At 40.6% G+C, this 25462-nt stretch overlaps 1 protein-coding gene and 1 pseudogene across 3 annotated transcripts in view; both read right to left on the reverse strand.

Moving 5' to 3' along the window:
• Positions 1-25462, reverse strand: part of DTD1 (D-aminoacyl-tRNA deacylase 1) — a 182034-nt gene that overhangs the window by 103914 nt on the left and 52658 nt on the right. The window lies entirely within an intron of this gene.
• LOC135361784 (large ribosomal subunit protein uL11-like) lies at positions 14330-24111 on the reverse strand (annotated as a pseudogene).

Here is a 25462-nt window from a genome sequence, read left to right on the forward strand (position 1 = left end):
TCTGTACTCTCAGCAACATTTCTGGATATCTAAGATTACCCCAAAACAAAAGTTTATTTTTAATGACATCAAATGTAAAAAAAATGGGAGGATACCAGGGAAATGTTTCAAAACTCTCCAGCAAAACACAGAGAGGGAATTAATAAAACAAGAATAATAAAGTGTTGGTAATCATAAGAAGAAAATTTTTTAAATAAGAATTTTTTAAAAAAGGGACAGAGCAAATGGCAGAAGACTAGGACTAGAAACTTGCCACTGGGAATGTTGTAGGTATCACCAATGCCCATCATCCTCTGTCCCAAGTAAGTCCTTTATAGGGCAACCAACCATTCCAGTTTGCCTGAGACTGTCCCAGTTTTAGCACTGAAAGTCCCACATCCCAGAGATCCCCCTCAGTCCTGGGAACACCTAGACCTCTCAGTCTCTGTCTCCCTAGGGGTATGTGTGTATGTGCGTGTGTCTGTCTCATGTGTACATGCATGCATGCGTGCACACACGCAAACACTGGGATTCTTGAGTTAAATACCCAAAGATTTGGGCACAACTCCAGAATCCAGGTAACTAATTCACTTTTACAGAAAACTCTAGAATAAAACAACACCCACCCCCACCATCTACCTACCACTACTATATATGTATACCCAATATCAGGCCTAGAAAGAAAAGAATTTTTTGTCATAGTCTGTGAACACCGAGTACCACTTTTGCATATGTCCTTCCACAGCCCCAGATACACTTCTAGAGCACCCAACAGTCTTGGGAAAGGCCACCTTATAAGCAATCAGGCTCCCCAGAAACAGTGCAGTTTATCATGCACAAACCTGAACATTGAGATCTGGGCTTTCTCAGGCTTGGTGTGGATTCGTAGGTGCACAACACATCTGTAAGAGAGAACACCACTCCGGCCCCCACTACTGCACCAGATCTCCCGAGACTAAAAACAGTTGCTCACAGCACATAGTCTGAGGCACTTTCCCATCTCACACCTGCACTGGGAAACCTGAATCTGAGTAAACTAGAAAGCATTTTACCCACAGGTGCCATATAAGGAGTCCAATGATAAGCTCCAACAGTAACACTGGTGGCAGGCCAATGACCATGCCTCATTTATTGTCAAAACAACAGCAGCTACCATTCAATGAGCAAGTACTATGTGCCAGGCATGTAACTGGCTGTGACCCAAGAAGCAGCCAGGTCATAGCTGGGGGCAACAGGGACTTGGAGAAAAAAAAACAAAATTATGTTCAAAGGATTTCTACAAAGTCAGATTTACACATTTTCAAAAATATAACATGGAGACCAAGGCACTGTCCTAGGACGGAAGAGACCAAAGAGACATAACAAACCCCAGTGTGGCATCCGGATGGGATCCTGGATGGGATCCTGGAACACAAAAGGGAACACACTAGTAGGAAAATCAGGGAAATTCAAGTAATGGTTGACGATTACTTAATGGTGGTGTACTAATGCTCACTTCCTGCTTTTGATAACTGTGCTAGGCTCATGTAAGATGTTAACATTAGGGGAAGCCAGACGAGTGTACAGAAACTCATTACTATTTTGCAGCTTTTCTGTAAATATAAAGTTATTTCAAAATAAAAGATTAAGAAGATACATTTTGCAAATTACATGCAAGGGATTACAAAAATATGCCCTGTAGACCAGATGCATTCTTTTGTAAAGATACTTCAAAGTTACTGAAAAGACTATGAGAATTGACTCTTATTTTTTTTTAATTTCAGACTACAAAGTAAGCCTGGCACACAAAGGCTGCAAAGGATGGGTATACTTCATCAAACACTAAAAACTGCTGCTTCTCAGGAACAGAGGTCCCAATTGCTAAGGACATTTCACTTTGTTATCAAAGCTACTTATGTTTTTAACTCAGGACACCATTCAAACAGAGTATGTGTAACCAAGCTGAGTAAGCCAGGATCCTCCTGGAACTCAATGTGTCTTTGGGGCCGCAGGGCCTAAATGAGGGAATGATAGTAACCCCCTGGAGTCCTGACCTGGGACATTGTCAGGAAGGAATCTTCAGTCCGTATTGGCCTACTGTGCATAATGTGGGGTCTGGGAAGGCAGAAGAATATTACATGCTAGGCACTGCAGGAGGCCCTTCCACCAAAGCACCCTGAAGAGGAGGACTACCCTTGTTTTACAAACCAACAGGGGTCCTCAGAGAAACTGAATGACCTGCCAGGGCAGAACCACCAACACTTCTGAGCCTAATGTAAATGCAGGTATGACTCTGAGGCCAGAGGATGCCTAAGAATGGCTTCCCTAAAGTGACCCGGGTCACAAGGGACGATTGCTAGAGGCTTGCAGGGCAAGCCAGCTACCACCAGATGGCTAAGTGGGCACTGGGCCTGCACAGGTCTCCTGAGGACAGTGCTAAGGTGTGCCAGGGCCTCTGTGAAAGCACCCAGTCATAGAGGGAGACACTGGGCACAGCTGCCAACCCTGTCCCACACCCCAGGACCAGCCTCCCTCTTAGTGGAGGTCTTGAAACTCAGTGATCATCTACCGTATTGGTAAAAGATGTGGGGCACGTACCCCAATGACGCACATTCACTAACTTCTAAGTTATATACATCTTGCTGTGGTACTCACACACTAAGGACATCATAAAACAGTCCTAAAAATAGACATTTTAAAAAATGAGATACAGATAAATAAAAGTGGTAATATTTACTTCCCATACTCTAAATGACTTTTTTTTTCCCCACAGCTCACTCTGGAAGCCACTGGCTTATTAAGTCTATAGCCCAAGTCTCCCATACAGAGAAGGAGGTAGGGAGAGGTGGGATTTGCCACAATTGGGGATCCTCACCCAGCTCCAGATGCTCCAGGGAGGGTAAGGACTACAGAGCCTCTAAACAGACCACCACCAGCAGCCCTTGGGTCACCCATCTGCCTCCCACTCCAACACACTGCACACCTCTACCAGAGCTATAGACTGAAAAGCACACTGAGCATGTCATTTGCCTCCTTATAATCCTTCCAGGACTCCCTAGGGCTTTGAAGATAAAATAGAAAGTACTTAAAGCAGTGTCCAGAGTCTATACTGGGATTCCCAGCCCAATCAGCTCCCCCAACTCACAGCTGCCCCGCCCCCCGCCCCTGGCCTACAGACCGGCTTGCAGATTCAGGACCAGGCTATGGCAGCAGCCTCCAAGAGTGCCCCCATAATCCTTGCCTCCTGGTATGCATGCCCTTACGGAGTGTCCACCCCCGTCACAGTAGTTATAGCTGGCCGGTGTGGCCAGCAGGACACTGTAAAATGGCCAGCAAGGCTAGGTCACAGAAGATGTTACAGCTTATACCCTGCTCTCTCGGATCACCTGCTCTGTGGAAGCTGGCGGCTTGCTGTGAGGACAGTCAAATAGTTCTAGGAAGAAGCATCAGGAAAGGAACTAAGAATCTTGCTAACAGCCAGTACCAACTTGCCAGCCATGTGAGTGAGCCACTCTGGAAGCAGACCCTCCAGCCCCAGTTGAGCCTGCAGAGGATGGTGGCCCTGGCCTGACATCTTGACTGCAACCCCACCACAGACTCTGAGCCAGAACCACCCAGCTAAACTGTTCCTGAATTCCTGATGCTCAGAAACAATGTAAGATAATAAATGCTGTAAGCCACTAAGTTTTTAGGTATTTTCTTACCCAACCATAAATAACTAATATGCTTATGCTCTCTCTCCCTGTGTCTTTGCAAAAACCTGTCCCTTACCTTGAAGACGTCCTTCTCACTTACCCACACATATATCCTCCCTCCCTCTCTCACCTCTCTCTCTCATATACACACTAATACACATACAATAGTGTGCTCTGCCATAGCACCCGGGACATTCCTCTCTTAAAGAAACTCTTAAAATAGGCTAGGAATTTCCTGTTTCTCTCTCCCGGGACACTGGAAACAACTTGTGGGCAGAGGTGGTCTGCTAAGGACACTTCAGCCAGACCAGGTGCTCCACACCAACCCTAAACATAAGCACTCCATGTGGCCCTGCTATAGAAGGGCCACCACAACAGCATGGAGCTGAGCCCCAGATACCAATGTTAATCAGCACAATGGGCAATAAAATGGCCAGCCCTCCCCTCACTGGAACATCTTCAAGAACCCACTTTCTTAGCCTGGGAGGTGGATACACTGTGTTCACTGTCTTATTTCTTCTTGTTTTAAAAACTCATGATAAGGGGTGCCTGGGTCGGTTGAGCGACTGCCTTCGGCTCAGGTCATGATCCTGGAGTCCCGGGATAGAGTCCCGCATCGGGCTTCCTGCTCGGCAGGGAGTCTGCTTCTCCCTCTGACCCTCCTCCCTCTCATGCTGTCTGTCTCTCAAATAAATAAATAAAATCTTAAAAAAAAAAAAACCTCCTGATAAAATATTTTTAATTGGAAAAGGGCTCTGGTCACAGAAGCAATTCTGTCCTGAAGTTTTTTTGAAAAAAAAATAAATGTTGTGATTTATTAAATTTAATGATCAATTCATTTTGATAGGCACATAGATCAAGGCATTTACTCAATTGTTGTATGGATACCTTTTATGAAACTTTTCTCCCAAATGCATCATGAAAACAAGACTTCTTCAGATGCCAGCCCTACTAAGACCTTGTCAAAGAAAAGGCCATTCCTCAAAGAGGTTAGCAATGCCCTTCTGACTGGAGTAGGATTACAAAGGGCCAGGGCACTGAGAGGACAAGAGCACTCAACATAGCCAGAGGCATATCATTCCTGCCTGCGGCATGGTCCCATTCCCCCGGCCCTGGATATTTATTCCCCATTTTGGTACACAAGGAAAGCAATAAAAATGACTTCAAGATAAGAGCCATAAAAATAAAGTTAACTTATCAGTAATTTAGACTCCCTGAGCCACAGCATAATTATCTGAAGCATCTGTATCAGTTCAACAGTGTGACAGGAAAGTCAGAAATAAGCAGATGGCCAGTTTATATCTGTTTAAAAGCAAAGTAGTACTAAAAATGGAAGGGGGTATAATTTGACTTCTTTCCTATTCTTACCTAATTTGAATGTCAGTACAAATAGGTCAGCCTCATTCTTCTTAAATGGTGCACAGTATTCTACACTACAAATGAGATATGATTTGTCTAACCTTTCCTCTACTGATGAGCATTTTGGTTGTCTCCATAATGCCATATTGAGCCCTCTTGTACCAATACCTTCATGCACATGTGCACAGACTTCTGAAAGAGAGGTTAAAAGAAGTGAAATTGCTCAGTCCACTTACGTCTGGGTCTAGTTTTTTTATCTTTAAAGATTTTATTTATTTATTTATTTATTTATTTATTTGTCAGAGAGAGCGAGCGAGAGCACAAGCAGGGGGAGCAGCAGAGAGAGACTAGGCTCCCCAGTGAGCAAGGAGCCCAATGCAGGACTTGATCCCAGGACCCTGGGATCATGACATGAGCCAAAGGCAGACGCTTCACCGGCTGAGCCACCCAGGTGTCCCTGTCTTGGTTCTAATTTTGATCAACATTGCTAAATGCCTTCTGAAAAGTCTTCACCAGGTAACAGAATGGATTAAAAAGCAAGACCCATCTACACGCTGCCTATAAGAGACTCATTTCAGACCTAAAGATATATGCAGATCGAAAGTGAAGGAAGAGAAAAGCATTTTATCGTGCAAATGGAAGTGAAAAAAAAAAAAGCTGGGGTAGCAATACTTATATGAGACAAAACAGACTTTAAAAGAGACTATAAAACACACACACACAAAGACTGCAATAAGAGATGAAGGACACTACATAATCATAAAGGGAACAATCCAAGAAGAAGATATAACAGTTGTAAATATTTATGCACCCAACATGGGAGCACCCAAATACATAAAACAGTTAATAATAAACATAAAGGAACTGATCAATAGTAATGCAACAATAATAGGGGACTTTAACACCCCCTTACATCAGTAGATAGATCACCCAAACAGAAAATCAACAAGGAAACAGTGGCTTTGAATGACACATTGGACTAGGTGGATCTAACAAATATATTCAGAACATTCCATCCTAAAACAGGAGAATACACATTCTTTTCAAGTGTACATGGAACATTCTCTGGAAGAGATCACACATTAGGCCACAAAACAAGTCTCAACAAATTAAAAAAGACTGAAGTCATACCATGCATCTTTTCTGACCACAATGCTATGAAACGGGAAATCAACCACAAGAAAAAATCTGGAAAGACCATGAGTATGTGGAGGTTAAATAAAATGTGACTAAACAATGAATGGGTCAACCAATAAATCAAAGAGGAAAAAAAATATTCATGGAGACAAATGAAAATGGAAACACAATGGTCCAAAATCCATGGGATGCAGCAAAAGCTGTTCTAAGAGGGAATTTTATAGCAAAACAGGCCTACTTCAAGAAGCAAGACAAATCTCAAATAAACAACCTAACCTTACACCTAAAGGAGCAAGAAAAACAAGAACAAACATAAAACCGGTAGAAGAAGGAAAATAAAGATTAGAGCAGAAAAAAATAAAATAGAAACAAAAAACAACAGATCAATGAAATCAGGAGCTATTTCTTTGCAAAGATCAACAAAATCGACAAACCTATAGCCAGACTCATTAAAAAAAGGAAAAAAAGGGGTGCCTGGGTGGCTCAGTCGGTTATGTGTCTGCCTTCAGCTCAGGTCATGATCCCAGGGTCCTGGGATCGAGCCCCGCATCGGGCTCCCTGCTCAGCGGGAAGCCTGCTTCTCCCTCTCCCCCTCCCCCTGCTTGTGTTCCCTCTCTCTCTGTGTCTCTCTCTGTCAAATAAATAAATAAAAAAGTCTTTAAAAATAAATAAATAAAATAAATAAATAAAGGAAAAAAAGAAAAAGAAAAAGGACTCAAATAAACAATATCAGAAATGAAAGAGGAAAAATAACCACCAATTCCACAGAAATACAAAGGATTATGAAAAAAACTGAAATATTCTTTAGTATATCTGAAATTATGAAATATTACATGCCAACAAATTGGACAACCCAGAAGAAATGGATAAATTCCTAGAAACATATTAGCTCCCAAAACTGGACCAAGAAGAAACAAAAATTTGAACAGACCAATTACCAGCAATGAAATTGAATCAGTCAGTAATCAAACAATCCCAACAAACAAAAGTCCAGGACCAGACAGCATCACAGGGGAATTCTACCAAACATTTAAAAATAGAAGAATTAAGGGGCGGAGCAAGATGGCGGAGGAGTAGGAGACCTGGATTTCGTCTCCTCTCAGGAATTCAGCTGGATAGGGATCAAACCATTCTGAACACCTACAAACTCAACAGGAGATCGAAGAAAAGAAGAGCAACAACTGTCTCAGCAGAAAAGCGACCACTTTCTGGAAGGTAGGACGTGCGGAGAAGTGAATCCGAGGCGATATTCGGGAGGATAGACGGCGGGGGAGGGGCCTCCGTCGGCCGCTTCTGGCAAGTGATAGAGCCGCGGAGCACAAAATCGGAACTTTTAAAAGTCAGCTCCGCCGAGGGACGTCACTCTGGTGGCTCAGCGGGGGGTGGAACCCTCCGGGACAGTGTGGTCTCAGGACCCTCAGGGTCACAGAAAAACCGGGGGTGCCTGAGGGCAGCAGAGCTCCCAGGTAACGCAGCAGGGAAGCCGGCTGCAGAGGCGGAGCCCAGGCGCAGGCTCTCAGCTGGGGTTGCCATTAACCGCGATCCGCGGCCCAGTCGGGCCCCTGCTCCTCCAGCAGGGACCCAACAAGCGGCCGATCCGGGGAGACTCACCTTCCTCCCCCGGGAGGAGCCGCGCGGGAGGGCACCGCAGGGATCTGCTGGGTTTGGAGACTCCACCCGGGATCGGGTGCCAGAGATAGAAACGTGCGGTCACAGGCCGGTTGAGCACGGAGTGCAGCTGCAGACCGGGGAGACGGGAGTGACTGACGACTTTTCTCTGGGGGCTCACTGAGGAGCGGGCCCGAGTTCTCGGCTCCTCCGGGGCGGAGATTGGGAGGCCGCCATTTTCACTCTCCGCCTCCAAAGCTGTACGGAAAGCTCGCAGGGAACAAAAGCCCCGGAGAGCAAACCCGAGCAGATTACTTAGCCGGGAGGGGGCAAGGGCGGGGCTATTCCGCCTCCGGCAGAGACATTTGGAAACCACGGCAACAGGCCCCTCCCCAGAAGATCAGCGAGAACAGCCAGCCAAGACCAAGTTTACCGATCAATGAGAACAGCAGAACTCCAGCGCTAAGGGACTACTGCACATAGAATTCACGGCTTTTTTACCATGATTCCTTAGTCTTTTAAAGTTAATTTTTTTTTAACTGTCTTTTTGTCTTTTTATTTCTTTTTGAATTTTTCTTTTTCCCTTTTTCAAACAACATCTTATCAATCCCTTTTTTTAAAAAAAACATTTTTATTTTTCATTTTTAGAGTCATATTCTATCCCTTCATAGTAGTTACCCATATTTTTGGCTTATATATATAAGTTGTTCTCTCTTTAAAATTTTGAGATAGTTTCTTCTAACAGATTAAAATATACCCTAAATCTCTAGTATATGGTGTTCTCTATTCCCCTGCCTGATCACATCCTCTCCCTTTTTTTTTCTTTTTTCTTTTTTTAAATCCTCTTTCTTTTTTCAAACAACTTCTTATCAATTCCTTTTATAAAATTTTTTATAATTTCCATTTTTACAGTCATTTTCCATCCCTTCATCATATCAACCCTTATTTTTGTACATATATAAGTTTTTCTTTCTTTAAAATTTTGGGAGACACTTTCTTCTAAAAGACCAAAACACACCCCAAATCTAGTGTGTGGCACTGATCTATATACCATATAGATCATATTTGATCACATTCTGGTTTTTCTTTTGTTGTTGTTCTTTTGTTTTGTTTGTTGTTGTTTTTATCTTTATCTTTTTCTTTTTTTTTCTTTTTTTTTTTTCTCTCTTTCCCCTTCTTATCCCACTGCTTCAGGTCTTTTCTGATTTGTTTAGAGTATATTTTCTGGGGACGTGGTTACTCTGCTAGCATTTTGTTCTCTCATTAATCTATTCTCCTCTGCACAAAATGACGAGACGGAAAAAATCACCTCAACAAAAAGAACAAGAGGCAGTACCGACTGCCAGGGACCTACTCAATACGGACATTAGTACGATGTCAGATCTAGAGTTCAGAATCATCACTTTAAAGATACTAGCTGGGCTTGAAAAAAATATGGAAGTTATTAGAGAAACTCTTTCTGGAGAAGTAAAAGAGCTAAAATCCAACCAAGTAGAAATCAAAAAGGCTATTAATGAGGTGCAATCAAAAATGGGGGCACTAACTGCTAGAATAAATGAGGCAGAAGAGAGAATCAGTAATATAGAAGATGAAATGCTGGAAAATAAAGAAGCTGAGAAAAAGAGAGATAAACAACTACTGGATCATGAGGGCAGAATTCGAGAGATAAGTGATACCATAAGACGAAACAACATTAGAATAATTGGGATCCCAGAAGAAGAAGAAAGAGAGAGGGGGGCAGAAGGTATAATGGAGCAAATTATAGCAGAGAACTTCCCTAATTTGGGGAAAGAAACAGGCATGAAAATCCAGGAAGCACAGAGAACCCCTCTCAAAATCAATAAAAATAGGTCAACTCCCCGACATCTAATAGTAAAACTTACAAGTCTCACAGACAAAGAGAAAATCCTGAAAGCAGCTCGGGAGAAGAGATATGTAACCTACAATGGTAGAAACATTAGATTGGCAACAGACCTATCCACAGAGACCTGGCAGGCCAGAAAGGACTGGCAGGATATATTCAGAGCACTAAATGAGAAAAATATGCAGCCAAGAATACTCTATCCAGCTAGGCTGTCATTGAAAATTGAAGGAGAGATAAAAAGTTTCCAGAACAAAAAAAAACTAAAGGAATTTGCAAACACAAAACCAGCCCTACAGGAAATCTTGAAAAGGGTCCTCTAAGCAAAGAGAGACCCTAAAAGCAACATAGACCAGAAAGGAACACAGACAATATATGGTAACAGTCACCTTACAGGCAATACAATGGCACTAAATTCCTATCTTTCAATAGTTACCTTGAATGTAAATGGGCTAAATGCCCCAATCAAAAGACACAGGCTAACAGACTGGATTAAAAAACAAGATCCATCGATATGCTGTCTGCAAGAGACTCATTTTAGACCCAAAGACACCCCCAGATTGAAAGTGAGGGGGTGGAAAACCATTTACCATGCTAATGGACACCAAAAGAAAGCTGGGGTGGCAATCCTTATATCAGACAAATTAGATTTTAAACCAAAGACTGTAATAAGAGATGAGGAAGGACACTATATCATACTTAAAGGATCTATCCAACAAGAAGATCTAACAATTGTAAATATCTATGCCCCTAACATGGGAGCAGCCAATTATATAAGGCAATTAATAACAAAAGCAAAGAAACACATCAACAACAATACAATAATAGTGGGGGACTTTAACATCCCCCTCACTGAAATGGACAGATCATCTAAGCAAAAGATCAACAAGGAAATAAAGACTTTAAATGACACACTGGACCAAATGGACTTCACAGACATATTCAGAACATTCCACCCCAAAGCAACGGAATACACATTCTTCTCTACTGCCCATGGAACATTCTCCAGAATCGACCACATCCTAGGTCATAAATCAGGTCTCAACCGGTACCAAAAGATTGGGATCATTCCCTGCCTATTTTCAGACCACAATGCTTTGAAACTAGAACTCAATCCCAAGAGGAAAGTCGGAAAGAACTCAAATACATGGAGGCTAAAGAGCATCCTACTGAAGAATGAATGGGTCAACCAGGAAATTAAAGAAGAATTAAAAAAATACATGGAAACTAATGAAAATGAAAACACAACTGTTCAAAATCTTTGGGATGCAGCAAAGGCAGTCCTAAGAGGAAAGTATATAGCAATACAAGCCTTTCTCAAGAAACAAGAAAGGTCTCAAGTACACAACCTAACCCTACACCTAAAGGAGCTGGAGAAAGAACAGCAAATAAAGCCTAAACCCAGCAGGAGAAGAGAAATCATAAAGATCAGAGCAGAAATCAATGAAATAGAAACTAAAAGAACAGTAGAACAGATCAACGAAACTAGGAGCTGGTTCTTTGAAAGAATTAACAAGATTGATAAACCCCTGGCCAGACTTATCAAAAAGAGAAGAGAAATGACCCAAATCAACAAAATCATGAATGAAAGAGGAGAGATCACAACCAACACCAAAGAAATACAAACAATTATAAGAACATATTATGAGCAACTCTATGCCAGCAAATTAGATAACCTGGAAGAGATGGATGCATTCCTAGAGATGTATCAACTACCAAAACTGAACCAGGATGAAATAGAAAACCTGAACAGACCTATAACCACTAAGGAAATTGAAGCAGTCATCAAAAATCTCCCAAAAACCAAAAGCCCAGGGCCAGATGGCTTCCCAGGGGAATTCTACCAAACATTTCAAGAAGAATTAATACCTATTCTTCTGAAACTGTTCCAAAAAATTGAAACGGAAGGAAAACTTCCAAACTCATTTTATGAGGCCAGCATTACCTTGATCCCCAAACCAGACAAAGACCCCATCAAAAAGGAGAATTACAGACCAATATCCCTGATGAACATGGATGCAAAAATTCTCACCAAAATACTAGCCAATAGGATCCAACAGTACATTAAAAGGATTATTCACCATGACCAAGTGGGATTTATCCCTGGGCTGCAAGGTTGGTTCAACATCCGCAAATCAATCAATGTGATACAGTACATTAACAAAGGAAAGAACAAGAATCATATGATCCTCTCGATAGATGCCGAAAAAGCTTTTGACAAAGTACAGCATCCTTTCTTGATCAAAACTCTTCAGAGTATAGGGATAGAGGGTACATACCTCAATATCATAAAAGCCATCTATGAAAAACCTACAGCAAATATTATTCTCAATGGGGAAAAACTGAGAGCTTTCCCCCTAAGGTCAGGAACGCGGCAGGGATGTCCACTATCACCACTGCTATTCAACATAGTATTGGAAGTCCTAGCCACAGCAATCAGACAACAAAAAGAAATCAAAGGCATCCAAATTGGCAAAGAAGAAGTCAAACTCTCACTCTTTGCAGATGATATGATACTTTATGTGGAAAACCCAAAAGACTCCACCCCAAAACTGCTAGAACTCATACAGGAATTCAGTAAAGTGGCAGGATATAAAATCAATGCACAGAAGTCAGTGGCATTCCTATACACCAACAACAAGACAGAAGAAAGAGAAATTAAGGAGTCGATCCCATTTACAATTGCACCCAAAACCATAAGATACCTAGGAATAAATCTAACCAAAGAGACAAAGGATCTGTACTCAGAAAACTATAAAATACTCATGAAAGAAATTGAGGAAGACACAAAGAAATGGAAAAACGTTCCATGCTCATGGATTGGAAGAACAAATATTGTGAAGATGTCAATGCTACCTAGAGCAATCTACACATTCAATGCAATCCCCATCAAAATACCATCCACTTTTTTCAAAGAAATGGAACAAATAATCCTAAAATTTGTATGGAACCAGAAAAGACCCCGCATAGCCAGAGGAATATTGAAAAAGAAAAGCAAAGCCGGTGGCATCACAATTCCGGACTTCAAGCTCTATTACAAAGCTGTCATCATCAAGACAGCATGGTACTGGCACAAAAACAGACACATCGATCAATGGAACAGAATAGAGAGCCCAGAAATGGACCCTCAACTCTATGGTCAACTAATCTTCGACAAAGCGGGAAAGAATGTCCAATGGAACAAAGACAGTCTCTTCAACAAATGGTGTTGGGAAAATTGGATAGACACATGCAGAAGAATGAAACTGGACCACTTCCTTACACCACACACAAAAATAGACTCCAAATGGTTGAAAGACCTCAATGTGAGACAGGAGTCCATCAAAATCCTAAAGGAGAACACAGGCAACAACCTCTTTGACCTCAGCCGAAGCAACTTCTTCCTAGAAACATCGCCAAAGGCAAGGGAAGCAAGGGCAAAAATGAACTATTGGGACTTCATCAAGATAAGAAGCTTTTGCAAAGCAAAGGAAACAGTTAACAAAACCAAAAGACAACCGACAGAATGGGAGAAGATATTTGCAAATGACATATCAGATAAAGGGCTAGTATCCAAAATCTATAAAGAACTCATCAAACTCAACACCCAAAGAACAAAGAATCCAATTAAGAAATGGGCAGAAGACATGAACAGACATTTTTCCAAAGAAGACATCCAAATGGCCAACAGACACATGAAAAAGTGCTCAATATCGCTCGGCATCAGGGAAATCCAAATCAAAACCTCAATGAGATATCACCTCACACCAGTCAGAATGGCTAAAATTAACAAGTCAGGAAACGACAGATGTTGGCGGGGATGCGGAGAAAGGGGAACCCTCCTACACTGTTGGTGGGAATGCAAGCTGGTGCAGCCACTCTGGAAAACTGTATGGAGGTTCCTCAAAAAGTTGAAAATAGAGCTACCATATGATCCAGCAACTGCACTACTGGGTATTTACCCCAAAGATACAAAAGTAGGGATCCGAAGGGCTACGTGCACCCCGATGTTTATAGCAGCAATGTCCACAATAGCCAAACTGTGGAAAGAGCCAAGATGTCCATCGACAGATGAATGGATAAAGAAGATGTGGTATATATATACAATGGAATATTATGCAGCCATCAAAAGGAATGAGATCTTGCCATTTGCAACGACGTGGATGGAACTGGAGGGTATTATGTTGAGTGAAATAAGTCAAACAGAGAAAGACATGTATCATATGATCTCACTGATATGAGGAATTCTTAATCGCAGGAAACAAACTGAGTGTTGTTGGAGTGGGGGGTGGGGTGGGAGGGATGGGGGGACTGGGTGATAGACACTGGGGAGTGTATGTGCTCTGGTAAGCGCTGTGAATTGTGCAAGACTGTTGAATCTCAGATCTGTACCTCTGAAACAAATAATGCAATATATGTTAAGAAAAAAAAAAAAAGAAGAAGAAGAAGAAGGTAGCGGGAGGGGAAGAATGAAGCGGGGGAAATCGGAGGGGTAGACGAACCATGAGAGACGATGGACTCTGAAAAACAAACAGGGTTCTAGAGGGGAGGGGGGTGGGAGGATGGGTTAGCCTGGTGGTGGGTATTTAGGAGGGCACGTTCTGCATGGAGCACTGGGTGTTGTGCACAAACAATGAATCATGGAACACTTCATCTAAAACTAATGTTGTAATGTAAGGGGATTAACATAAGAATAAAAAAATTAAAAAAAAAAAAAAAAAAAATAGAAGAATTAATATCTGTCCTTCTCAAACTATTCCAAAAAAATCAAAAAGGAAGGAAAACTTCCAAATTCATTCTATGAGGCCAGCATTACCCTGATACCAGAACCAGACAGAGACACCACAAAAAAAGAGAATTACAGGCCAACATCAATGATGAACATAGATGCAAAAAATCCTCAACAAAATACTAGCAAACCAAATCCAACAATATATTTTAAAAAATCAGGGCCGCCTGGCTAGCGCAGTCAGTAAAGCATGCAACTCTTGATCTCGGGGTTGTGAGTACAAGTCCCATGATGGAGATAGAGTTTATTTAAAGAAAATGCATGTATAAAAAAATCATTCACAATGATCAAGTGGGATTTATTCCTAGGATGTGAAGGTGGTTCAATATTCACAAATCAATCAATATGATACATCACATCAACTAAAGAAAGGATAAAAACCATATGATCACTTCAACAGATGCCAAAAAAGCACCTGACAAAGCACAACATCCATTCATGATTAAAACCTTCAACAAAGTAGATTTAGAGGGAATACATCTCAACATAATAAAGGGCATATATTTAAAAAAAAAAAACCTACAGCTAACATCATACTCTGTGGTAAAAATACTAAAAGCTTTTCCCCTAAGATCAGAAATAAGACAAGAATAGCCACTCTCACCACTTCTATTCAACATATACTGGAAGTTATAGCCTCAGCAATCAGAGAGCAAAAAGAAACAAAAGGCATCCAAAGTGGTAAGTAAAACTTTCAGTATTTGCGGATGACATGATACTATATAGAGAAAATCCTAAGGACAACTCTATCAACAAACTACTAGATGTGATAAATGAATTCATTAAAGTTGCAGGATACAAAGTCAATGTACAGAAATCTGTTGCATTTCTATACACTAATAATGAAGCAACAGAAAGAGAAATTAAGAAAACAATCCCATTTACAACTGCACCCAAAATAGGGATGCCTAGGTGGCACAGTCAGTTGGGCGTCCAACTCTTGGTTTCAGCTCACGTTGTGGTTCAAGGTTGTGAGACTGAGCCCTGCATCAGGCTCTGCAGTGGTAAGATCCCACTGTTGTGTATGATTAGATTGGTAAAAATAAAATGGGATAATATTACTAATTGATAAGAGTATAAGAAAATAGACATATTTTGATGTAGTCCCAATAGTTAATTTTTGCTTTCGTTTCCCTTGCTCACGCACGCACTCTCTCTCTCTAAAATAAATAAATAAATCTTTAAAAAATTGCACCCAAAATAATAAGATACCTAGGAATAAACTTAACCAAAGAGATGAAAGACCCAGACCGTGAAACTGTAAAACACTGATGAAAGAAACTGAAGACACAAAGAAATGGAAAGACATTCCATGCTCATGGACTGAAAGGACAAATATTGCTAAAATGTCCATACGATCCAAAGCAATTTACACATTTAATGCAATCCCTATCAAAATACCAACAGCATTTTTCCCAGAACAAGAACAAATAACCCTAAAATCTGTATGGAACCACAAAAGACCCAAAATAGCCAAAGCAATCTTGAAAAAGAATGAAACTGGAGGTATCACAATTCCAGACTCCAAGATATAATACAAAGCTGTAGTAATAAAAGCAGTAGGGTACTGGTACAAAAACAGACACACAGATCAATAGAACAGAACCGAAAGCCCAGAAATAACCCACACTTATATGGTCAATCTTCAACGAAGGAGGCAACAATATGCAATGGGAGATAGTCTCTTCAACAAATGATGTTGAGAAAAATTGCACAACTACATGCAAAAGAATGAAACTGGACCACTTTCTTATATCATACACAAAAATAAGCTCAAAATGGATTACAGACCTAAATGTGAGACCTGAAACCATAAAAATCCTAGAAGAGAGCACAGGAAGTAATTTCTCTGACATCAGTTGTTTTTGTTGAAAAATCAGCATTTTTCTAGATATGTCTAAGGCAAGGGAAACAACAGCAAAAATTAACTATTGGGACTACATCAAAATATGTCCATTTTCTTATACTCTTATCAATTAATAATATTATCCCATTTTATTTTTACCAATCTCATCATACACAACAATGGGATCTTATAATTTGCATTTCCTGGAACACCAGTAAGATTGCGCATCTTTCCAAATCTTAGAAGCCATTTGTATTTCATGTGAGAATTGACTAAAAATAGCCTTTTCCTAGTTTCCTATGGAATTTTGGCTTTTTTTTTTTTTGATTGGTAGAAGCTCACTATGGGTTCCAAGTACTAGTTCTTTGTAAAAAAGAAAATATTTCATAAATGGAGAGACGAACCGTGTTTCTGCAGTAGAAGACTCAACATGGTAAAAAAGTTAATTCACTGCAAACTGATATACAGGTTTAATGCAATTCCTATCAAAATCCCAGCTTAGTTTTTTGTAGACAAGCTTATTCTAAAATTTATTGGAGAAAGCACAGGCCACAGAATAACTAAAACAAGTCTGGAAAGGAGAATAGAATGGAAAGAATCACTATGCCCAATACTAAGGCTTACTATATAGCTACAGTAGTCAAGACAGTGTGGTAGTAGTGGAGAGACAGGCACATAGGTCAATGGAACAAAATAAGAGAACCCAACAATGGATCTACACAAGCAAGTCCAGCTGGTTTTGACAAAAGGGTAAAAATGGAGGAAAAGACAGCCTTTTCAACAAATGGTGCTAGATCAATACGCAAAAAGAGAAATCACTCACCCTAAAGATGGGTGGACTGAATCAATGTCCTGGTTGTGATATTATACTATACTTTTACAAGATACTGCCATAAGGGAAACTGGGTAAAGGGTACACAATATCTCATTGTATTATTTCTTCCAGTTGTATGCGAAGCTGTAATTACCTCAATTAAAAATTCAATTAAAAAATGTTGAAAATAGGGGGTTAAGCATCCAATTTTTTATTTCAACTCAGGTCACGATCTTGGGGTTGTAGGATCAACCCCCGCATTGGTCTCTACACTCAGCAGGAAGTCTGCTTCCCTCCCTCTCCCTCTGCCCCTCGCCCTGCTTGTGCATGCTCTCACTAAGATAAATATATCTTTTTTTAAAAATGTTGAAAACAGGAGACACGGTTTTAGAAATTACTCCCATGATATCCTTATTTGTACAAATAAAGTTGATGTTGCGAGACAAAAAAAAAAGTTGAAAATATTTTCTCCTAGTCTTAACTTTTTTTTTTTTTTTTTTGGTTATCAAATGATCCTTTATTGAAACATTTTCCTCTTCCTTGGTAGTTCTTAAGTAGCCGGGCATTCCACTGCACCACTCTTGATGTCACCTATGATATCATGAGGGTGGCGGCCATCCACACTGCAGCCCACAGACTGGGCAGTCCCCAAGATCTCTTCAATGTTCCAGAGAACTCTCTAGCTACAGATCGGTGCCACATCTGTTGGGCAACGTTGACAATCTCATCAAAAGTGATATTTCCACCGTGCTTAATGTTTTTCTGCTTCAGTCTGTCGGTTCCTTGAGGGCTTTGATAATCAGGGCAGAGGCAGAAGGTACCACTTCAATCTGGGCCTGTCTGTTCTGAATGGTCAGTTTCACTGTAATCCTCAGACCCTTCCAATCACTGGCTGCCTTGGTGATGTCATCACCAACCATTCTTGGAGACAGATCCAGGGAGCCAATCTTGGGGGCCAGGGTAGATGTGGCACCAACTCCCCAACCAGTGCACCTCAGGTACATGACTTTGATCACACTGGGGTTGAACTTAGGCAGCTGATGTCGGATGAACCAGGATTTGGGACAACCAAAGAAAGGCGCACCTTGGGCTCTTCCAAGTTGAAAGCCAAAAGACTCTCCTTGTCTAACTTTTATCTTCTAAATTTCCTTATGGTAGAAGAAGGGTTAATTTTTATCTAATCAAATTTACTTCTCTTTTTATGTCTCCTGAATTTATCTAATTTTTTAATGCTTGGCAATTTTCTTGAAGTTGTTAAAAGAGCAACGATTTTAAAAAGTCTTTTATGCTAGGGCTATCTGGTTGGCTCAGTTGGTTGAGTGTCCAACTCCTGGTTTCTGCTCAGGTTATGATCTCAGGGTCATGAGATCGAGCCCTGCATCAGGCTCTGTGCTCAGCAGGGAGTCTGCTTGAGATTCTCCCTCTCCCTCTCTCTCTGCCCCTCCCCCCACTCACAAACACTCATTCTCTCTCTGCCTCTTTCAAATAAATAAATCCTTTAAAATAAAAAATAAATAAAAAGTATTTTATGCTAAATAAGTATTTAAAAATACTGTTTTAGCTAGTCATAAGAAACCCTATGAAACATAAAAAAAATTAAAGAAACCTAGGAATGACCTTAAAAGAATGATGTTTAAGTGATCTCAATTTCAGGCTGAGTTGATATGACAAGAACAGAGAAATTAAACGTCATGAATAAAATGGCAAAAGCACATGTACACGTAGTTGCTCCTGAAGGAGGGAGGAAAGATTCTATAAAGCCAGGTAAATCTTAGAGCACCCCTACCTTTCCCCCAGACCATGTCAGCCCAAGCAGTCACAGTGGGAGCAACAGGGCCAAAAGTGCAAACCAACACCAGGTGCTGCTTTTGGTCAAGTTATTCAGCACCTGACTCAGGATCTGACACATCAGACTATATCCCAGAAAGATGTCTGTTCCACATTTTTTTGTGGGGTACACAAAAAGACCTTACTTTGTTGCTGTTTTTTTATTATGTTCAGTTAGCCAACATATAGTACATCATTAGTTTTTGATGCAGTGTTCAACGATTCATTAGTTGTGTATAACACCCAGTGCTCATCACAACACGTGCCTTGAAATTTTAAATTCTTCTTAAGAAAGCTGCCATGCACATTTGAGTTATCTGTACTTACAGATTTTTTTTTTTTTTTTTTTTAGAGAGAGAGAGCTGGGAAGGGGAGGAGCAGAGGGAGAGGGGCACAGAATCTTAAGCAGGCTCCACATGCACTGTGGAGCCCAATGCCGGGCTTGATCTCATGACCCTGAGATCATGACCTGAGCCGCAATCAAGAGTCAGACACCTAACCAACTGAGCCACCCAGATGCCCCAATTTTCTTTTTTTTCTTTTAAGATTTTATTTATGTGAGAGAGAGCACGCGCATACACAAGTGGGGGAGGGCAGAGGGAGAGGAAGAAGCCGACTCCCCACTGAGCAGGAAGCCTGACACAGGGCTCAATCCCAGGACCATGAGATCATGACCTGAGCCAAAGGCAGACACTTAACCAACTGAGACACCCAGGTGCCCCATCAATTTTCTTTTTTTAAAGAAAGTATTCATCCAGACATCCCAGACATCTTAAACAGAACTATAAAGTTCTGTGTTCAGTGCCTAAAATGTGCCAGAGATGCCAGTACAGGCACTTTAGCTACTTGCTACACAGAAAGGTGAGTAACCTGTCCAAAGCCACAGAGCAAGCCAGTGTTGAACCAGATCCCATGTCTCAGAGTGCTACTTCTCAAAGTGCAGGCTCATGTTGCACCACACAGTCACATCTTCAACTGCTAACCAGTGTCCCAGCTTTAAATAAGCGGGTTAGCAGCTGGTTCTACCAAAAATTCTTCCTTTGATGCTAACATGGGCTGTGTTCAGAGAAACAGAAGCATAACTATTTTAAGTCAATCATGTTTAACCAGTGGGATAAGAAAAACAAAAATATCAACAAAATGAAAAGACAATCAAAGGAATGGGAGAAAATATTTGCAAGCCATATACAAGATAAGGGGTTAATATCCAAAATACATAAGAAACTCATACAACTCAACAGCAAGAAACCTCCAATAATCCCATTTTTTTAAATGGGCAGAAGACCTTGAACAGACATTTTTCCAAAGAAGACATACAAATGGACAAGAGGTATATGAAAAGATGTTCGACATGATTAATCATCAGAAATGCAAATGAAAACTGCAGTAAGATATCACCTCACACCTGTTAGAATGGCTATCATCAAAGAGCTAAGAGATAACAAATGCCAGTGAGGATGTGGAGAAAAGGGAACCCTTAGTGGTAGCAATGGAAATTGGTACAGCCATGACAAAAAACAGTAGGGAGATTTTTCAAAAAGTTAAAAATATAACTACCACATGATCCCATAATTCTACTTCTGCGTATATATCCAGAAGAAATGAAATCACTATTTCAGAGAAATATCTGCACCCCTATGTTCATTACAGCTTTATTTATAGTAGCCAAAACACAGAAATAACCCAAGTGTCCATTGACAGAAAACTACCTACCTATTATCTATATAACGGAATATTATGCAGTCTTAAAAAGGAAAGAGATCCTGCCATTTGCAACAACATGGATGGACCCTGAGGACATTAATGCTAAGTGAAATAAGTTAGAGAAAGATAAATACTGCATGATCCTACTTATATGTGGAATCTAAAAAAATCAAACTCATATAAAGATGGTAGAATGGTGGTTGCCAGGGGCTGAAGAGTGGGAGAAATGGGGAGATGTTGGTCAAAGAGTATAAAATGTCCATTATAAGGTAAGTTCTGAGGACGTAATGTACAGCATGGTGACTATATTAATAATACTGTTTTATTTATTTTATTTTATTTTATTTTATTATGTTATGTTAGTCACCATACAGGACATCATTAGTTTTTGATGTGGTGATCCATGATTCATTGTTTGCATATAACACCCAGTGCTCCATGCAATTCATGCCCTCCTTAATACCCATCACCATGCTAAAAAACAAAAAACAAAACAAAACAAAAAAATCCTGTTTTATAGACTTGAAAGTTGCTAAGAGAATAATCTTAAATGTTCCTGCCACAAAAGAAAACTTGTAATTCTATGAGGTGATGGAGGTGTTAACCTCAATGTGGTAATCATTTCACAATATATACGTGTATTAAATCATCTCACTGTGCACCTTAAGGTTACACAAGGTTATATATCAATTATATCTCAATAAAGCTGGCAGAAAAAAAGAAAAGCAAAGTCACCCTCCTCTTCTAACACTCCTACTACCCAGATAATTTGGTTATCTGTATGTTTATCTGGGGTTGAGCCCAAACTACAAATCATTAGTGGTCATTGAGAAATGAAACTAGATGGCACAATTCCTTCATTTCAGAAAAGAAAGTTAAATTTCATCAACACTCGCATGTATTAATATCTACTGCAAAGACATAAAGCATTACAAGCATTTAATTATTAGAAATTAAGTATAAGTAGAAGACAGACTGGTGACGGTTTGATATTGAGACCTACAGTTAAATCTTTAATACACACACATCCCAGGCCTTTAGGCTCTCACCCTGGAATGCTCTTACCCTAGAAATCCATGGAAAGGGGCTGAATAAATAATAACTTTGTGTGGATAGGCTAACACTAATAAGCAAACCTTATAGCAAAACACTGGGCACCAAATATTTATGATAATTCAAGTTTTTCCCACCTATAACATGGATTTTCAGAAATCTTTGCCTGACCTTAAGTTCACTTTCTAGCTATGTCTCCAAGATCTGTCCCTCAGGTCTCAGGGATTATAGCCCATACATTCAGCCACAGACCTCATAAACCACCAGCAGGCTGAGGCTCCTGAGTGAATTCCCCATGATGAAAGAGCCAGAAGAAAATCCCTGGATTTGAAACACTGATCTATGAAAAGCAGTCAGAGGCAAACATTTGGGACAGGCCAAATGGCAATGGCAAACAGGGCAAAGGCCCAATCCTAGATGGAAAGGCCCTGAAGAAAACTCCAAATGGACCAGTCCCCTGGATTTAAACTTCCTTACAGAACTATGCAGGTTCCCCCACAACCCACCCCATGGCTTTGACCTTACAGCTCCTCATAATAAAGGTACTCATAGTCACTGGTATTTTTATCCAGCACAAAGAAAAATAAAATAAAATCAATAAGCTCAATCCTAAAACATTTCGTCTGAAAAATATACTCAGTTGTTTCCAGGTTTAAGTATTGAACGAATCTCACTGCATCTTTAAAATCTCCCTCATTATCATAACTAATATTCCCATAACACACTGTCTAATTCATGCATCCCCTCACACTCGAGTTCATTCTTCAAAACAGCCCATGAGTTCCACAGGGCAGGGTTCATCATCCTCTTTGTTCCCCAAGACAACCTTGTAGGCAACAGAGATCAGTACTGGAATTCAAGCCTTCTGACTCAAAATCTCTACTTCTGCCCACCAAACTTTGACATTGATGAGGCCCACTTTCTTTTGATGGTTCTTGGTTTTGATTTGTTTTTCATTAAAATCCAAAACACTACAATAGCCATGAAAACCAAATCTCCAGTATTATGTAATTGTAATTAATACTATTTTTTCAATAAATGACAAATTGAATGTCACAGAGCCTTGTCACTTCTCTATCTCCCACTGTGGTAGCCAGCCTACAAGATGGCCCCCAAGGATCCTCACTTCCTGGTTTTCAGGCTTTAGGTACTCCCTTCCCACAGTGAATAGGGCTGACCTGTGTAACTAACAGGATACTGTGGAAATGATGGTGTGTGACTGGTAATCCACCTTGCTCCCTCTTGAACTGCTCACCCTAGAGGAAGCCAGCTGCCATGTTATAAATCATGTCAAACAGGCCTAGAGGAGGCCCATGTGGAGAGGAACTGAGGCCTCCTGCCAGTAGCCAAGCCCAAATTGCCAGTCCCATGGACCATCCTGAAAGCCCCAGCCCATCCTCCAGCCCCAACCAAGCCTTCAGATGACTGCAAGGCCAGCTGATAACTACCCCACAAGAGACCCTGAGCCAGAACCACCCAGCTAAGCTATTCCTGAATTGCTGACTCACAGAAGTATTAAGAGATAATACATATGTATTGACAGTTTAAGCCACTACATTTTGGGTAATTTGTTCCACAGCAATAGAGGACTAACACACCCATATCTCTACAAGATTCCAGGCACTCAGTAGGCTTGAATTAAGGCAGCAGTGAAAATGATTTTCTGTTGATTGATCCAGACTCCCTCAATCTGACCCTTCTGTGTCTAAGCCCATATTAGGATAACCCTATTAAAGCAGTTTTAGGTCTTATTTATCTTAAAAGTCCCCAAGAGTACTGGAGTTGTCTACTGTCTGATAAATAAGAAAGTCCTTCCTTCCCCTGGTTTGTTCTGGCATATTGCATGAACTACAAAAGGCCCAGTGCTGGGTTACACTCAGCAGTGTGGGGCCTAGCCTGGGGTACTTGGGGGATTCTCAGTTCATCATGCTCATTTGTAAAGTAAGAGACACCTGTGGGCAATGAGAGCCCACCTATGGGTGATGGGGATGTGCCAACAGGAACCTGAGAACAACTCTGGCTTTAGTTATAAGACCATTCCCTTTGACAAAATTCAAATAAGATCTGTAGATTAGTATCATATCCATGTTAATCTCCTGGTTTCAACCATTGTACTATGGTTATGAAAGATGTTAATATTAGGGGAAGCTGGGTAAAGGCATACAAGTACCCTGTGTGCTATTTTCACAACTTTTTATATAGCAGTCCCCCCTCACCCGAGGTTTCGTTTTCCATGGTTTCAGTTACCCATGGTCAAATGTGGTCAGGAAGCACATGATCCTCCTTCTGACCTATCATCAGAAGGTCAGTAGTAGCCTAACGCTATGTCACAATGCCTGCGTCATTCAGCTTGTTTCATCTCATCACGTAGGTATTTTATCATCTCCCATCTTTGCAAGAAGGGTGAGTATAGTATGATAAGGTATTTTGAGAGACCACATTCGCATAACTTTTATTATAGCACATTGTTATAATTGTTCTATCATTAGTTATGGCTGTTAATCTCTTACTGTGCCTAGCTTATAAATTAAACTTTCATAGATATGTATGTATAGGACAAAACATAGTATATACAGGGTTCAATACTACAAAACATAGTATATATAGGTTTCAGGCATCTACTGGGGATTTTGGAATGTATCACCCACGGATGTTACAAACTATTTCAAAATAAAAAAGTTTAAAAATAAAATACATTTAAAGCAACAACAAAAAAAAGAATATTGCCACTAAAATGTAAATGACACCAAATCCATTCCTTGAAAGGCTCTGGTGCCAGTTTTCCAGAATGTACTTGGAAAGGCTGTTCCAACATGGTGATGAGAGGAGTCTAGCTTGATTTCAAACCTCCTACTTCCTGGTGGGCAGACTTCAAGTGTTTGGGAATGCATTACACCTTATGTTCTCAGCCTCCCATGAAGTGAGTGATTCAGATGAGAGTATGAGCAGAGGTGATGCATAAGAGTTGATAAGTGACTCTATCCCTCTCTTCCCCTACCCGGGAGGCCAGTGTTATAAGCTGGAGGGAGCCTGGACCCACGAGTCAGCAAAAGGATTAGATCCACTCCAACCCACATCATACTTTGGTGAGATTAACTTTGTGTTAAGCCATAGAGATTCTGAGTTTGTGTGCTGCAGCAGCTAGCATTTAAGATAATCCCAGTAGAGAAGATATTTGCAAATGACACTACAGATAAAGGGCTGGTATCCAAGATCTATAAAGAACTTCTCAAACTCAACACCCAAAAAACAAATAATCAAGTCAAAAAGTGGGCAGAAGAGATGAACAGACACTTCTCTGAAGAAGACATACAAATGGCTAACAGACACATGAAAAAATGTTCATCATCATTAGCCATCAGGGAAATCCAAATCAAAACCACACTGAGATACCACCTTACACCAGTTAGAATGGCAAAAATGGACAGGGAAAGAAACAACAAATGTTGGAGAGGTTGTGGAGAAAGGGAAACCCTCTTACACTGTTGGTGGGAATGCAAGTTGGTACAGCCACTTTGGAAAACAGTGTGGAGGTTCCTCAAAAATTTAAAAATAGAGCTACCCTATGACCCAGCAATTGCACTCCTGGTTATTTACCCCAAAGACACAGATGTAGTGAAAAGAAGGGCCATATGCACCCCAATGTTCATAGCAGCAATGTCCGCAATAGCCAAACTGTGGAAAGAGCCGAAATGCCCTTCAACAGATGAATGGATAAAGAAGATGTGGTCCATATATACAATGGAATATTACTCAGCCTTCAGAAAGGATGAATACCTAACTTTTACATCAACATGGATGGGACTGGAGGAGATTATGCTAAGTGAAATAA

Source organism: Mirounga angustirostris, unplaced genomic scaffold (genome assembly GCF_029215605.1).
Source record: "Mirounga angustirostris isolate CCGP_5_RB_7025 unplaced genomic scaffold, mMirAng1.0.hap1 SCAF_10, whole genome shotgun sequence".
In the NCBI taxonomy this organism is placed as follows: domain Eukaryota; kingdom Metazoa; phylum Chordata; class Mammalia; order Carnivora; family Phocidae; genus Mirounga; species Mirounga angustirostris.